The following is a 13,301-nucleotide window of genomic DNA, read 5'->3' as shown; positions in this document are numbered from 1 at the left end:
GAGTTAAATATGTTTTAGTAACGAATATATTTCTATAAATATAAAAAGTTTTTAAAAAAATTATAAAAATTAGTATAAAAACATTATAAACAAGCCAATAACCCATATATACTTTCGAAAAAAATAACCCATATATGGTATATATATTATAAAAAAAAATATTAATAGAATCAGTTAAATAACCCAACAAATTAACACTAAACAGAAACCTAAAAAAATCTAAATAAAAAAAAAGCCAAAAACAACGACCGATTAAATTTTTTTCTATCAACGACCGATAACGCAATACATTGCACGCGTTTAAGCCGATAAAGGAACGGATCTAATGATGAAGGATCCGAAGAAGCTGGCGATACAATCCGTGTGGATGGAAGTTGAATCTCAGAAATTCGATTTACCGTCTCATAAGCTGACAATCGAGCTGCATTACATGATGGCTACGCGGGTGAAGAGGTTGTTCGACGCGCGGCCTCATGTCTGCGTGTGGGCTGCGAATATACTTTCCAGGCCGGCTTGGATGAAAATTGTTTCCATGCTTACGTGTGAAGGTTATGTTTGATGAAAGTCACATTGAGAGGTATTTGGTGTGGTTTTGTGTTTGAAATTCTAAGGGCATGTTTGAGATTGAGTTTGAAACCAACTTATTGGCTTATTAGCCAATAAGTTAAATGGTGTTTAGCAATCACAAAAAACCTTTTAATTTAGTTTTTGAAAGGGTTAAAAAACAGTTTTTCAAAAGACCAAATCCTGACTTTTCAAAATGACTTTTTGAAAAGTCATAAACACTTTTCAAACTCAATCTCAAACATGCTCTAAATCCACAATGGTTGGTTGGATTTGGATATTTGGAATGTGAAAGCCACAAATTTAAGTTGTACGTTTATGCGAAAGTGTAGCCATTTGAATGCTAGAAGTTGGGCTAAGTGAAAGTTACAAAGATAAAGGCATGCAAAATAAGATAAGGCATGAATAAGACATTCGGAATTTTTGTAGAAATAATATATATACAAAAATGTCAAATGTGAAATTATGATGCTAAACGCGGGCATCAATGGTAGAGTACTCGCTTTACTAGTGAGAGGTAGGGGGTTCAAACCTCACTACCACCAATTTATATGGGAGATATGAAGGATGCCAGGGTTCGAGTCCTGATCTCACCTGGTTTTGCCGGCTCCTCGCTGTCAACCGTTTGGCGGGCGTGGGGTCGGGTTTTATCCGGTGAATCCCTCAACAGGTGGACCGCTAGGGGCTCCGTCCGTCTGGACTAGTGGCCAGCTCGGGCTACCTTTAGCCAGTGGGGGCCGCATACAGAGTACCCGACGTTACTTAGTTGGCCGTTCAAAAAAAAAAATGCAGGCATCACAAATGTAGATAAATAATAGATAGTCTTAATGTTCTACATGAACTTTGACTTCAGCTTTGACCAAAGTTCTGGCATTAAACGTATATAAATAATAGACGGTTTTAATATTTAACACGAACTTTGGCTTCACTATCGTTTTGACCAAAATTTAGGTATCATGAACTTGTAAATAATAAAGTAAAGCATATAAATAGATCATAATACCTTTTTGGCAAGAAATAAATCTATACAAAATAGGCTAGGAATTTACTATGTGTATTATCAAACAAATAAAATTTGGGTTTATGTTGTTTTGACAACACTCATAGTTATATAAGATGTTTAAAGTTTAAACTTCTATGTCAAATCAAATGGTATTCGCAAGTTTGGCCATATGAAAATTCAGTCATTTGAAAGTTCGAGCCATATGAAACCTTTGGCTATTCACAAGTTAAATTAATGCTCGAATGTTAAAGCCACAAGTTTTGCACGTTTATGTGAAAGTGAAGTAATTTGAATGTTTATATAGAAGTTAGGCTAAATAAAAAGTATAAAGATAAAGGCATGCAAAATAAGATAAGGCATTTGAGCAAGATATTCGAAAATTTTGTAGAAATAATATATACAAAAATATCACATGTATAATTATGATGCTAAATCCAGGTTATGCGAAATGCCATTCATATGGCTTCAAGAATGCAAGGTTTGTGAATGCTCGGTTGTTGATGTGGCAGGCGACAAACGGAGGGAGCAAACGACATATGTTGTTGGGGAAGTTTGAGGATGGGGTTTGTCTTTGCAAACATGAGGACGGATAGGGAAGTGGGGCCATCTTCTCTCTCTCTCTCTCACACACACATACATACCTACATATACAATTATAATAATTTTTAATGTGGGTTGTGGAAGTTTCACGGAAAAATTGAGAACACCATCCCCAATAAGGTGTATTTAGAGGGTGTTCTTTGATGTCTTTCCAACTCATCTATTTTTCTTTATTTTGAAAGTGTTTTTTTGTAAGACATTTTACAAGTTAGTTCTTTCACAAAAACTAAAAAAAATTAGATAAATGTTGGACATTTTACGAGCGTTGGGGGTTTTGGGTGTAAAATTTGATGTAACAATGTTTTTGAGTGTTTTTGTAATTCTTTAATAAGTGAGTTTTAAGTGTTTCTAAAGAATGATATTTTTATGATGTGACAGTTGACTCGGCATGTTTTTTAATGTTTTTATACTTTTTTATTGTGGATGCTCTAAGAATAGTTTGGAATCTGGTTTAGGTTTAACATTGTGGATCTTTAAGTGGGCTTGCTAATCATTTATTGACCACATGAAAACTTATTTTGTGTCATACTTAAGATTAATAATTTATGAACGAAAATTCCATACACAACGTGAAAGCTTTTAGATTTCATTTGAAAATTTTTGGGTGAGATATTCAACTTGTTTCATTTTATTATTACTTAGGCACGAATGATGTACGTTATGAATGTTGTACTATTTACAAATTCGGTCAGATTTGGCGGGCTTCAATTTACTCCGTACTAATTAGTATAGTATTGTTGTTCCAAGTCTTACGTCCCCTTAACCAACTGAACCACACGGCGGGGAGTCGGGGACTAATTAGTATAGTATCATGGGTGATTATCGTGTTAGACAACAAGCTTGTATTAGTTATTCGGTGGTATGGGATTTTAATCTGATCTAATGGTCGCTTAGGTTTTATTTTGTTGAAAATTAATAAATAATAAATATATATGACTCATCACAATAAATAAACAACTCGTTAAACATATGCGTCCTTGGCACATTATGACTTCTAAGGACTTTTAATTTGAACAATGATCACACATCCCATGCAAACAACAATCAATAACCCTTAAATAATTGAATCATACTAATTATTTTAGAAACCTAGGAAGCAAACATAAAGTATTGGCATATCGTAATTAACTTTGGTTTTAGTGTTACTAATAATAATTTCAACTTCAATGACCGTCCTTTCCTATTTGTCAATAGAGCAGTGTTCATGATGACTTTCTCTAAAAAAGTTGTAGATTCGAGTTTTATTCGTAACAAAATGTAATGTGCAAATCAGAGGTATTACCATAGTCGGCCTTTATGTAGTGGATTTTTAAATTGGTTGCGGGCTTGGTCACCAACACACTATCCCTTAGTTGACCTTTTGCCTGTGGGTATACCCGGTGGTTGGCTTTGTTACATAAAAAAAATTGTTATTTCATATTTGTGGGTCAGGTGTTAAAACAATAAGTCAAAGTTGTTATGAGGCTGGTTCTGTGAATGGATGATTCTATGAGGGCTGGAAGCTGCTGCGAGAGTTAGTGACTCAAGGATGCTAAGTGCAAATTAGCAGTGTATAAGGGCACCCATAATGGATGGATGAAATTTTCATTTGTTTGGATGATATGTCACTATAACAAATTTAAGGTGGCAATAATTCATCATTGTGTGCCCAAGTCCATGGACAAAAGTCCATAACTGCAAACTTGGAGCAAACATATAGTGTAGGCCCCACCCCTTTTATGAACACACATACTATATATACATATACAATATAAATACATATTTAATATTTTGTATAGATTTGTTGCTGTGGAAAAAAGTTGAGGTTTTTAATTATGAAACATTTGGAATTTGATGTGACAATGATGTATCGGTTTGTAAATAATCCTCCGGGTTTGTAAATATTTTATCATTGGTTCAATTGTCTTTTAAGTGTACATGCTACTAAGACCATCCGTATAGTGTTGGGGGCACACCGCCCTCCTGGCGCTTTGGCCACTTTTTTCCCCAAGCGCTTTACACATAACGCGAAAATTAAAAAAAAAAATCAATTATATTTATGACGTTAAAAAATTTTATTTTATATATAACCAACTTCATCCCCAATCAAAACTCACAAAATTTATAAATCTTTCTTTCTACTCTATATTTCTTCACACCAACTTCCCTATAAATGGATTCTCAGACTTCTATATATAATCAGTTTTTCGGGCCCGATCGACAAGCCGAAGACGACGCGGAGGAAGAGGCGGTGAGGAAACACGGATTTACTTCCCACTAATGGGTCCTAGATCCAATGAGTCCACAAGGTAGGATACGGTTACTGTCAACACGATATGAATACAATTCCTAAAGTCCAGTGACGTGAATCCTGCAAAACAGAACACCGTGAGCTCGTTACGGGAAGAACAAGAGGGGGGGGGGGTCTTCCCGTAACCACCCTCCGGCGTGAGAATAAGTACCGTTCTTACAAAGAGATAAAGTACTTAAGTAGATTGCGAGAGTATGGTGATTGTGAATGAATACCTCATGATGATTGAGAAGGTATTTATAGCCGAAGGGTATGGGAAGGTGATTGGGCCAGCTGTCCCTTAGGAAGATGCCTGCATAACCGTCTGGACACGTGTCCTTGTGTGATAGGTTTAGCTTATACGTTGCATGTGCATGTATAACAACCTAGACACGCGTCCTCTTTCCATTTGTTAATGTGAGAATATTGGACATGTGCACGGTTATAACGACCTTGCCAGGTGTCACTAGCTGATTGGCCAAAAGATCACGTATTGCCCAAGAAAGCATCTTGGTAAATCTTCTAGAAGGTAATTGGTTATTGACAGCTGTCCCAGAGCATTACCTCGTGGTCATTTACGCGGAAGGTTATTCCTTCTTGCGGATGACTTCTGAGGGTACTATGATGCTTCCGCATGTGCTATGAGAGTGTTTCTTCCTCAAATGATTATGCGGATGACTTGTGTGCCCCGCGGGTGCCTTATGAGGGATTTCTGAGTGACCCGCGGGTAGTCCTTAAGGGTATTTGGGTCTTTTTGGTACCCTACCTCTATAAGTCCCCCCAGTCCAGTGTTTCTTCCGTGTGAAGTATTTTATACGGGTGAAATGCTGGACTTAATGTGGATTTGGGGGTTTTTGACTTTTCAAGTTGGTGAGAAATATCTTTTGTTGTTTGTGGATAATCATGAAAAAAGACAAGTTGACCACTCGCAGGCGCGTGTGCAGGTGACATGACGTTTTTGACAGCTGTTACTGTACCCGACTGTACAACTTTTTCTCTTTTTCGAATTTCCTGCGTGACGTGGCGATCTGTTACTGGACGGTTTTTTCTCTCTCTACCATTCATATCCCATCGCATTAATTGCGGTGAGTATAAATAGAGAGAGTTAACTTCTTTTAGAAGTTTTATCGCCTTTGAATCTTGATTACGAACTTGTTTTCTTTCTTCTATCTTTCAATCTTTCTTTTTGATTTCTTTGAACTAATCCAAACATTTTTACCAAGTGTTTTTAATGGCGCCTGCCCAATCTGAGGTCGACGAGATAGAAGTCTGTTGGGACCAAGGGGAATACCAGAAACTTATTACGACTTATGGTATTCCACCGGAGTGGGGACCGGAGTTCCCTTCTACTGGTTCTATAGCCAGCTTTCCACCTCCAGGAAAGATGGCGTTATATGCCGATTACTTTGAGCATGGGAACTTCCGTCTTCCTGTCACAAAGTTCTTCCAACGGGTGATTAAGGCGTTTGGGATTCATTTGTCCCAACTTCACCCGCGTGCTGTCATGCGAATTCGACATTTCGAGTTCGTGTGCATGGAACATGACTTAGTTCCCCGGTTGGATCGGTTCGCTGTATTTTACAAGATGGCGAATCGAAACGGATGGTATACTTGCCACAGTTTGCCGGATAGAATTATTAGCAATATGACCGAAGAAATTTCCAAGGATTGGAAGAAAAAATTCTTCTGGGTCTCTGAGGATGTGGTGCCTGAGGCAATGACTCGTCGGTCTCCTAATAACGCCCTTATTGATATTACTCCATCTGCTCACGAGAAGCGTGACTGGTTCCACAAGTTGACCGCATCACCCACTCCGATGCGAACACTTCCCGAGAAGGCCCTTGTATGGGCGGGAATGAGCCGGTTGTGGTCTTCACCCTTCATGGAGCCCGTTTTCGTTGAATTAAACGACCGTAAGTCTTACTGTTTTTGTTTTTTCCACCTTTTTGTGTTTTGAGGCTCTGTTGGTGACGTTTGCTGTTTGTTTTCAGGTTTTGGCTCGATGTTAAACGCTCTAGAGGATGACAAGGGCTGCGTGAGTAAAACTATTCACGATGTGAAGCATACGCCCATATTGGAGAAGACTGCTCAATATTTCCTCTTTTTGGTTAAAGTGCGTGCCGAACCAGTTGTCTCGGAAGCTATCTTTGAAACAGGTGCGTACATCCTGAATCCTCCACCTCTTAACGGGCTAACTTCCGATGGGATAATCGTTACTTTAAGTGACGATTCTGCCGTTCTTTAGGAAGGAAGCTCAGATGATACTCCTGAAGTTTCATCTGTCTCTGACTTGTTGGCAGAGCTTTACCGGAAGAGATCCCTTCGTGCATCCCAGGCAAGTGACGCTGGCACCAGTGCTACGGATGCCAGGAAGGAACCAAAAACCAAGAAACACTGGACGCACCGTCCGAGGAAACCACTACCACCCAACCTTGCAGATCGTTTAGGAGGAGTGAAAGGTGAGTTTTTCTTGTTAACTTTTGCTGCTCATGACAATGAGATTTAACTTATGTTTTTGTTTTGTAGATCTGTCCATTGCTGATCATCCGGTGGTTGGTAAGCTGTCAAAGCCGACTCCGACTGTTGGGAAACAACCATCACCTCCTCCGGAGAAGGAGACGGAAAAACCAGTTACCCCTCCTATTGAGATGATCGAGGAAGGGTCTAACGTTCAATCGATAACTTCTGGATCGTTAGACCATTTGTTCCAAAATGTTGAAGCCACCGGTCCACAGCAGGAGAATCCTGAAGCCACTGCGGAAGGCTTTAGGACTAATGAAGCTTTTGTGCAACCTCCTCCCCAATTTTACACTTCTTCCTCCTTTTTTTCAACGGGCGAGGGAGGTGATTTTTTCTTTGAGCCTTCTGCCCATGAAGTTGGGGGGGGGGGGGGGTTCGTCTCAAGGTGGTCCACAACAGTCTACCTCCTCTCACGTTCGCATCGGGCCCACAAGTTCTCAATTCTTTGGGAGCGTGCAATTGGGAGGGGACTATGACTTGTTCGTCCCGCCCTGGGACATCGTCAACGGGTCTCGGGTTTCTTCTTCCATGACCTGTTTGAGTTTTGTTGAACACTGCATGCCGCCGGCTGAGAAATCATATCAGCTGACCCGTTCCCTCGATGAACTCCATTCTGACTTAGCTGTTTCCTTGACTAACAGTCTAGCCTGTAGTCAGGAAATCTTACGGGAGTGGCGGACAATGGGCGGTAAGCTTGGTGCTGCTTCCGATGAAGTGAAAGCTGCGAAAAAAGAAGCTGAGGAACACCGTAAGGCAGCGAGTGCAGCTAGGTGGAAACAATCTGACGCCGAGGCTGCACTCCAGAAAGAAAAGGAGCGGAATGCTGATGCTGCTAAGCGGTGGAAGGAAGCTTGTGAAAGATCCAATGCCACCCTTGAAGCTTCCCGAGAAGAAACTCAAAGAAAAAAGGATGAATTGGTGAAGGCACATGATGAAGTGTCTCAACAAAACGCCCGGATTCAAGAGCTCGGGAAGCTTTGAGATTGCAAGGAGAGCAGTCTGATATGAAAGACAAGACGATTGTCGAAATGCAGTCCGCATACGACTCTCTTATGCAATCTCATACTGAAGCTGGTGACCGCGCCTCCGCCGCATTGCAAGAACTTCGTGGCAGGGCAGAGCGCGCTGAGCAGGAGAGGCGATATTTCCTCAACCGTGGTCTTGACTCGGTAAGTTTTCCCTTGGATACTGCTTAACTTCTTTGTCTACTTCTTTTTATGACGTTTTAACGAACGTCATCTATAGGTCATCCGTCATGTTAAGAGAAGTACGGAACTCACTGATTGTTTTGTAAACTTGACGACTGCTTCTGAAGGGGTTGGCCGGGTGAAAGTTTTTAACGAAGGGTTGACCTTTGCTCAGTCCGGACAACCTGTTGAGAGCCATCCTCTTTATGGACTTGACGTGGAGCAAGAACTTGGCATGCGGGTCCAAGAATATGATAATTTGATCTTTCCGCTGCAACATATGCTTCCCGAATTTGCCTCGTCTGAAGATGGAGTGAAGCAGTTGCGGATATATATTGATGATGAATCCTGTCACACCCTCAAAATCCACTAACGGAGTTTTACCGTCAGAGGGTGTGAACTGGCAGGATCGGAATCATTAGTTATAACCAAACCAAAGAAAACGTTTAAATGAAAAATAAGTGCGGAAGCGTAAAACCTTAATTCAAAAGTTGCGTCCCACAGGACGACTTAAAACCAAATGTAAATGTTAAGAGTAAGATGTTTAATAATTAATGCATGCTCCTAAACCGCGCGCCCGCCTCGGCTACCTGAGAATAACATACTAAAAGGGGTCAACACGAGGTTGGTGAGTTCACAAGTTATATAAGATAAATCGTTTAGCGTTTGAGTTCAGCGTTTTCGTTAAGTGTTTTGCGTAACCACGTTACGGCGTTTAAAAGTTTTGCGTAACCACGTTACGGCGTTTAAATGTTTTGCGTAACCACGTTACGGCGTTTAAGTGTGTAACCACGTTACAGTGTTTAAATGTTTTGCGTAACCACGTTACGGCGTTTAAGTGTGTAACCACGTTACAGCGTTTAAGTGTTACCAGATAATGTTATGTCAAATTATATATCGATAGGTAGCTAATCTATACAACAAGTATTACTAAGTGGTTCGAGACCGAAGCTGACTGTTTATCAAGTGCCCGTCACCAGGTCAACCCAGACCATGGTAAGTGTTAGCCAAAATTACACCCACTCAACCTCCAGTTGAGCTTAGCGTCGGGTGGGGTTTGTCAAACCCAGTAGTACTACTCAACAGTGACTCGCTATTCCAAATATTAACCGGTTCGATGCGTGGGACTTCAAGGGTTATGTGCCGCTTAGCCTCTACAAGTGATATATATAATTTATAACAAAATCTTAAATATGTGTTTATCTCAAAAATGCGTTTATCGGAGTATGTTATCTCCCCCAAGTGAAAAACGTTTGAAAACAGTTCAAAGAGCGGGGTAAGTGAACTCACTGTTTGCGAAGAATATTCCAAATTAGATCACCGAGTGATGCGCGTCGTAGAAAACTCTCTAGCGTTCTAAAATAACAAAGAGATTTTCTAAGTATCGGAACGTTTAACGAGTCTCTAGACTCGGCACATAATACCTATGCACGTATCATGTTTCGTGTTTCGTTTGTGAACCGTGTGTGATTTAAACAAGTACAATTGTGATACGATACACGAGTGAGCAATTACTTTCGTGTCATGTATTAATAACATACTTACAAGCAATTATTCCCGTAAGGGCATTTTGGTCAACAAACAAAGACTAACTAACTATTATTCCCCATAAGGGCAATTTGGTCAATTCATGGCAATCAACTAGCAATTATTCCCCGCAAGGGTATTTTGGTCAAAATACCACAATTATATAAAAACTATCATATTTCATGCATTCCTATACAACTCAGCAGCTAGTTTCATTGTGACAGAATTTCTACTTGAAAGATTGTACTATTTCACCGATCATATCATCTCAATTAATTCACCAAAAATCACCACTGAAACATACATGTCTTAGGTTTCCAGAACATATTTTATATTATTTTTATTCCATATAGATTTCTCATAATGATCAAAACACTACAGTAAACTCATATCAGTCAGATTCATGCACAACAGAATGTTATTTGCAATTCCCGGTAAACGAAAAATCCAATAAATGCAAGACCACTTGGGTTTGGTTCCTAACTCAGTGAGTCAAGTTCCAGAAGTGGAACCAACCCAATTGGCCTCGTAGTTCATGAGATATAGAATTTACAATATAACCTAACAGCAGGTCTAACAGCTCAGCTTTGCATCACGTTTTTGTAAAATCATAAAAGTATACTTCCACTTATCCAAAAATTACGAATTTATACTTCATAGAAACTAGACTCAACCTAGTTTACTGCAGTACCCACAATCTCAATCAATTTTCACGTTTACACTTCGTTACAGTCAGTTAAACATCGTATATACATTCTGTCCAGAATCTGTTCACATCAAAACTCAACAAAATAACAATCTATGAACTATTATGCATCCATATAACCCTCTAGACACTATAACTACTATCCATGCATATCAATCACACCATACATACAAGATTAGGGTTTGTGTTTTAATTCAAATCAAGAACAACAATCAATCATGTATCAATATCAATCTAGTTTATCAATCATCATGAATTCAACTAACAACTATCATATTGATCACATACATACATATAATCGGCTGAGTTAGGGTTTACATACAACCCATTAAACATCAAAATTACACAACAAGGAGGTAAGAGATGATCAAGTATACCTTCCTAGCACCTAGTTCTTGGATTAATCTCTTGATTGATGTGTGTGTGTGTGATGAAGGTGGACGGCAGCCGTGGATCAAGAGAGGGAGAGAGAGCCGATTTAGGGTTGTAGGTTAATAATAAGTTAGGGTTTGTTTATTAGTGATGTATTTATAATAATACAAGTTACACTCTAGTCCCTCTTCTTTCCAAGTGTTGTTTTTCTAGAACATTCCATCATACTTGCCCAATAAGTTAACATGACCATAGTTTTATCACATAGCACATAATCCTAACACATAATAATCACATAATTATTGTTTTTACGTTTATCGTTTATTTATCAATCGTTTGCGTCAACTCGTTTGCGTTTCGGTGCAAATCCCGAAAGACTACACATGTAGTAAGTGTTACGCGTCATTTAAACCCTAGTTTAAATGTAATGAAGTGTACGTTATAGATTCAACGATCTTAAAGTTTGAATTGACGGAGTTGAGTTAACGGAGTTAACCTGAAATTGACGATTGTCACATCATTCCCATGTTAAAGAATTTTCGTCCCGAAAATTTGAGTCAAGTCGTGATGAGAGTCTGAAAGAGTAAGAAGAAAAATTTTCAGTTTGTCATATCATCCCCTAGTAAAAAGAAATTTCGTCCCGAAATTTAATTCATACCTTCGGTGATGTTTGACGGTTTGCCGGGTTTCGCGGTTTTCGGTGTTTGGTTAGCCCTTCAAAAAGGTGAGGATACTTTTTCATCATTTGATCCTCGCGTTCCCACGTGAACTCCGGTCCACGTCTCGAGTTCCAACGAACCTTAACGATTGGAATTTTGCTGTGTTTGAGTGTTTTGGTTTCCCAATCCAAAACTTCGACTGGTTCCTCAATGAACCGTAACTGTTCATCAACTTGCAGTTCCTCCAAAGGGACTACTTGGGTTTCATCAGATAGGCATTTCTTCAAATTTGATACGTGGAATACATCGTGTACGCCACTGAGTTCTGTTGGTAGGTCCAGTCGGTACGCCACCGGACCAATGCGCTCAGTTATCCGGTACGGACCAACATACCGTGGGTTGAGTTTGTTTCGCTTACCAAAGCGAACTACACCTTTCCAAGGTGAGACTTTGAGTAACACCCGATCGTTCACTTTAAATTCGAGAGGTTTTCGGCGCTTGTCGGCGTAACTCTTTTGGCGATCCCGTGCTGCTGCCATGCGATTTCGGATTTGAACAATCTTTTCCGAGGTTTCGAGTACCAGTTCTGGACCAGTGATTTGGCTGTCACCCACCTCTGCCCAGCAGAGTGGTGATCGACACTTCCGTCCGTACAACGCTTCAAACGGCGCTGCCTTAATACTTGCGTGGTAGCTGTTATTATACGAAAACTCTACCAAGGGTAAGTGGGGTTCCCAACTTTTTCCGAAATCTAAAACGCATGCACGCAACATATCCTCCAGGGTCTGAATAGTCCGTTCACTTTGCCCATCCGTCTGAGGATGGTATGCTGTACTCATATCGAGACGTGTGCCCAGTGCGCTTTGCAGCGACTTCCAAAAGTGTGAGGTAAAACGAGAATCTCGATCGGAAATGATCGAGACAGGCACTCCGTGTCTAGACACCACTTCTTTCATGTATACTCGAGTCAGTCTTTCCATTTTGTCCGTTTCCTTAATCGCTAGGAAATGTGCCGATTTAGTCAACCGGTCAACGATCACCCAGATGGTATCGCATCCCGTCGGTGTCTTAGGCAAACCCGTAATAAAATCCATTGAGATTTGCTCCCATTTCCACATTGGGAGTTCCGGTTGTTGCAGTAGACCAGATGGTTTCTGGTATTCAATCTTGACTCTGGCACAAGTCAAGCATTTGCTCACGTAGGTGGCAATGTCGGCTTTCATGTTCGGCCACCAGTAAAGTGCCTTTAAATCATGATACATTTTATCTGAGCCAGGGTGGATAGAATATCGGGACTTGTGAGCTTCGTCCATCACTAGAGTTCTCAACTCTCCGTATCGTGGAACCCAAATCCGGTTCTCAAAATATCGGACCCCGTCCGATCTGGTTTCAAGTTGCTTGTTCATGCCCCGCATGAGTTCCGATGGAAGATTTTCATCTTTCAAAGCTTCCAGTTGCGCATCGCGAATCTGATCGGGTAAGCTGGCATGAATCGTAAGTTGCAATGCTCTTACTCGTCTGGGTTTTTCTGTTTCTTTTCTGCTGAGGGCGTCGGCCACCACATTGGCCTTGCCAGGGTGGTACTTGATGGCACAATCATAATCTTTAAGCAGCTCGACCCAACGACGCTGTCGCATGTTCAGCTCTTTCTGATCGTAGATATGTTGGAGACTCTTGTGGTCGGTGTAAATGGTAAACTTGGTACCGTACAAGTAATGCCTCCATATCTTAAGAGCAAACACCACAGCTCCGAGTTCCAAATCATGGGTCGTGTAGTTCTTCTCGTGAACCCGTAGTTGTCTAGAGGCGTAGGCTATAACCTTCTCGAGTTGCATCAGCACACAACCGAGACCTTGTATAGATGCGTCACAGTGTACCTCAAAATTTTCTGTTC

This window comes from Bidens hawaiensis, unplaced genomic scaffold (assembly GCF_021521415.1).
Source record: "Bidens hawaiensis isolate Kalapana, Puna unplaced genomic scaffold, B.hawaiensis_p1.1 tig00017166_1, whole genome shotgun sequence".
Classification (NCBI taxonomy): domain Eukaryota; kingdom Viridiplantae; phylum Streptophyta; class Magnoliopsida; order Asterales; family Asteraceae; genus Bidens; species Bidens hawaiensis.
This window is presented reverse-complemented; position numbering follows the sequence as displayed.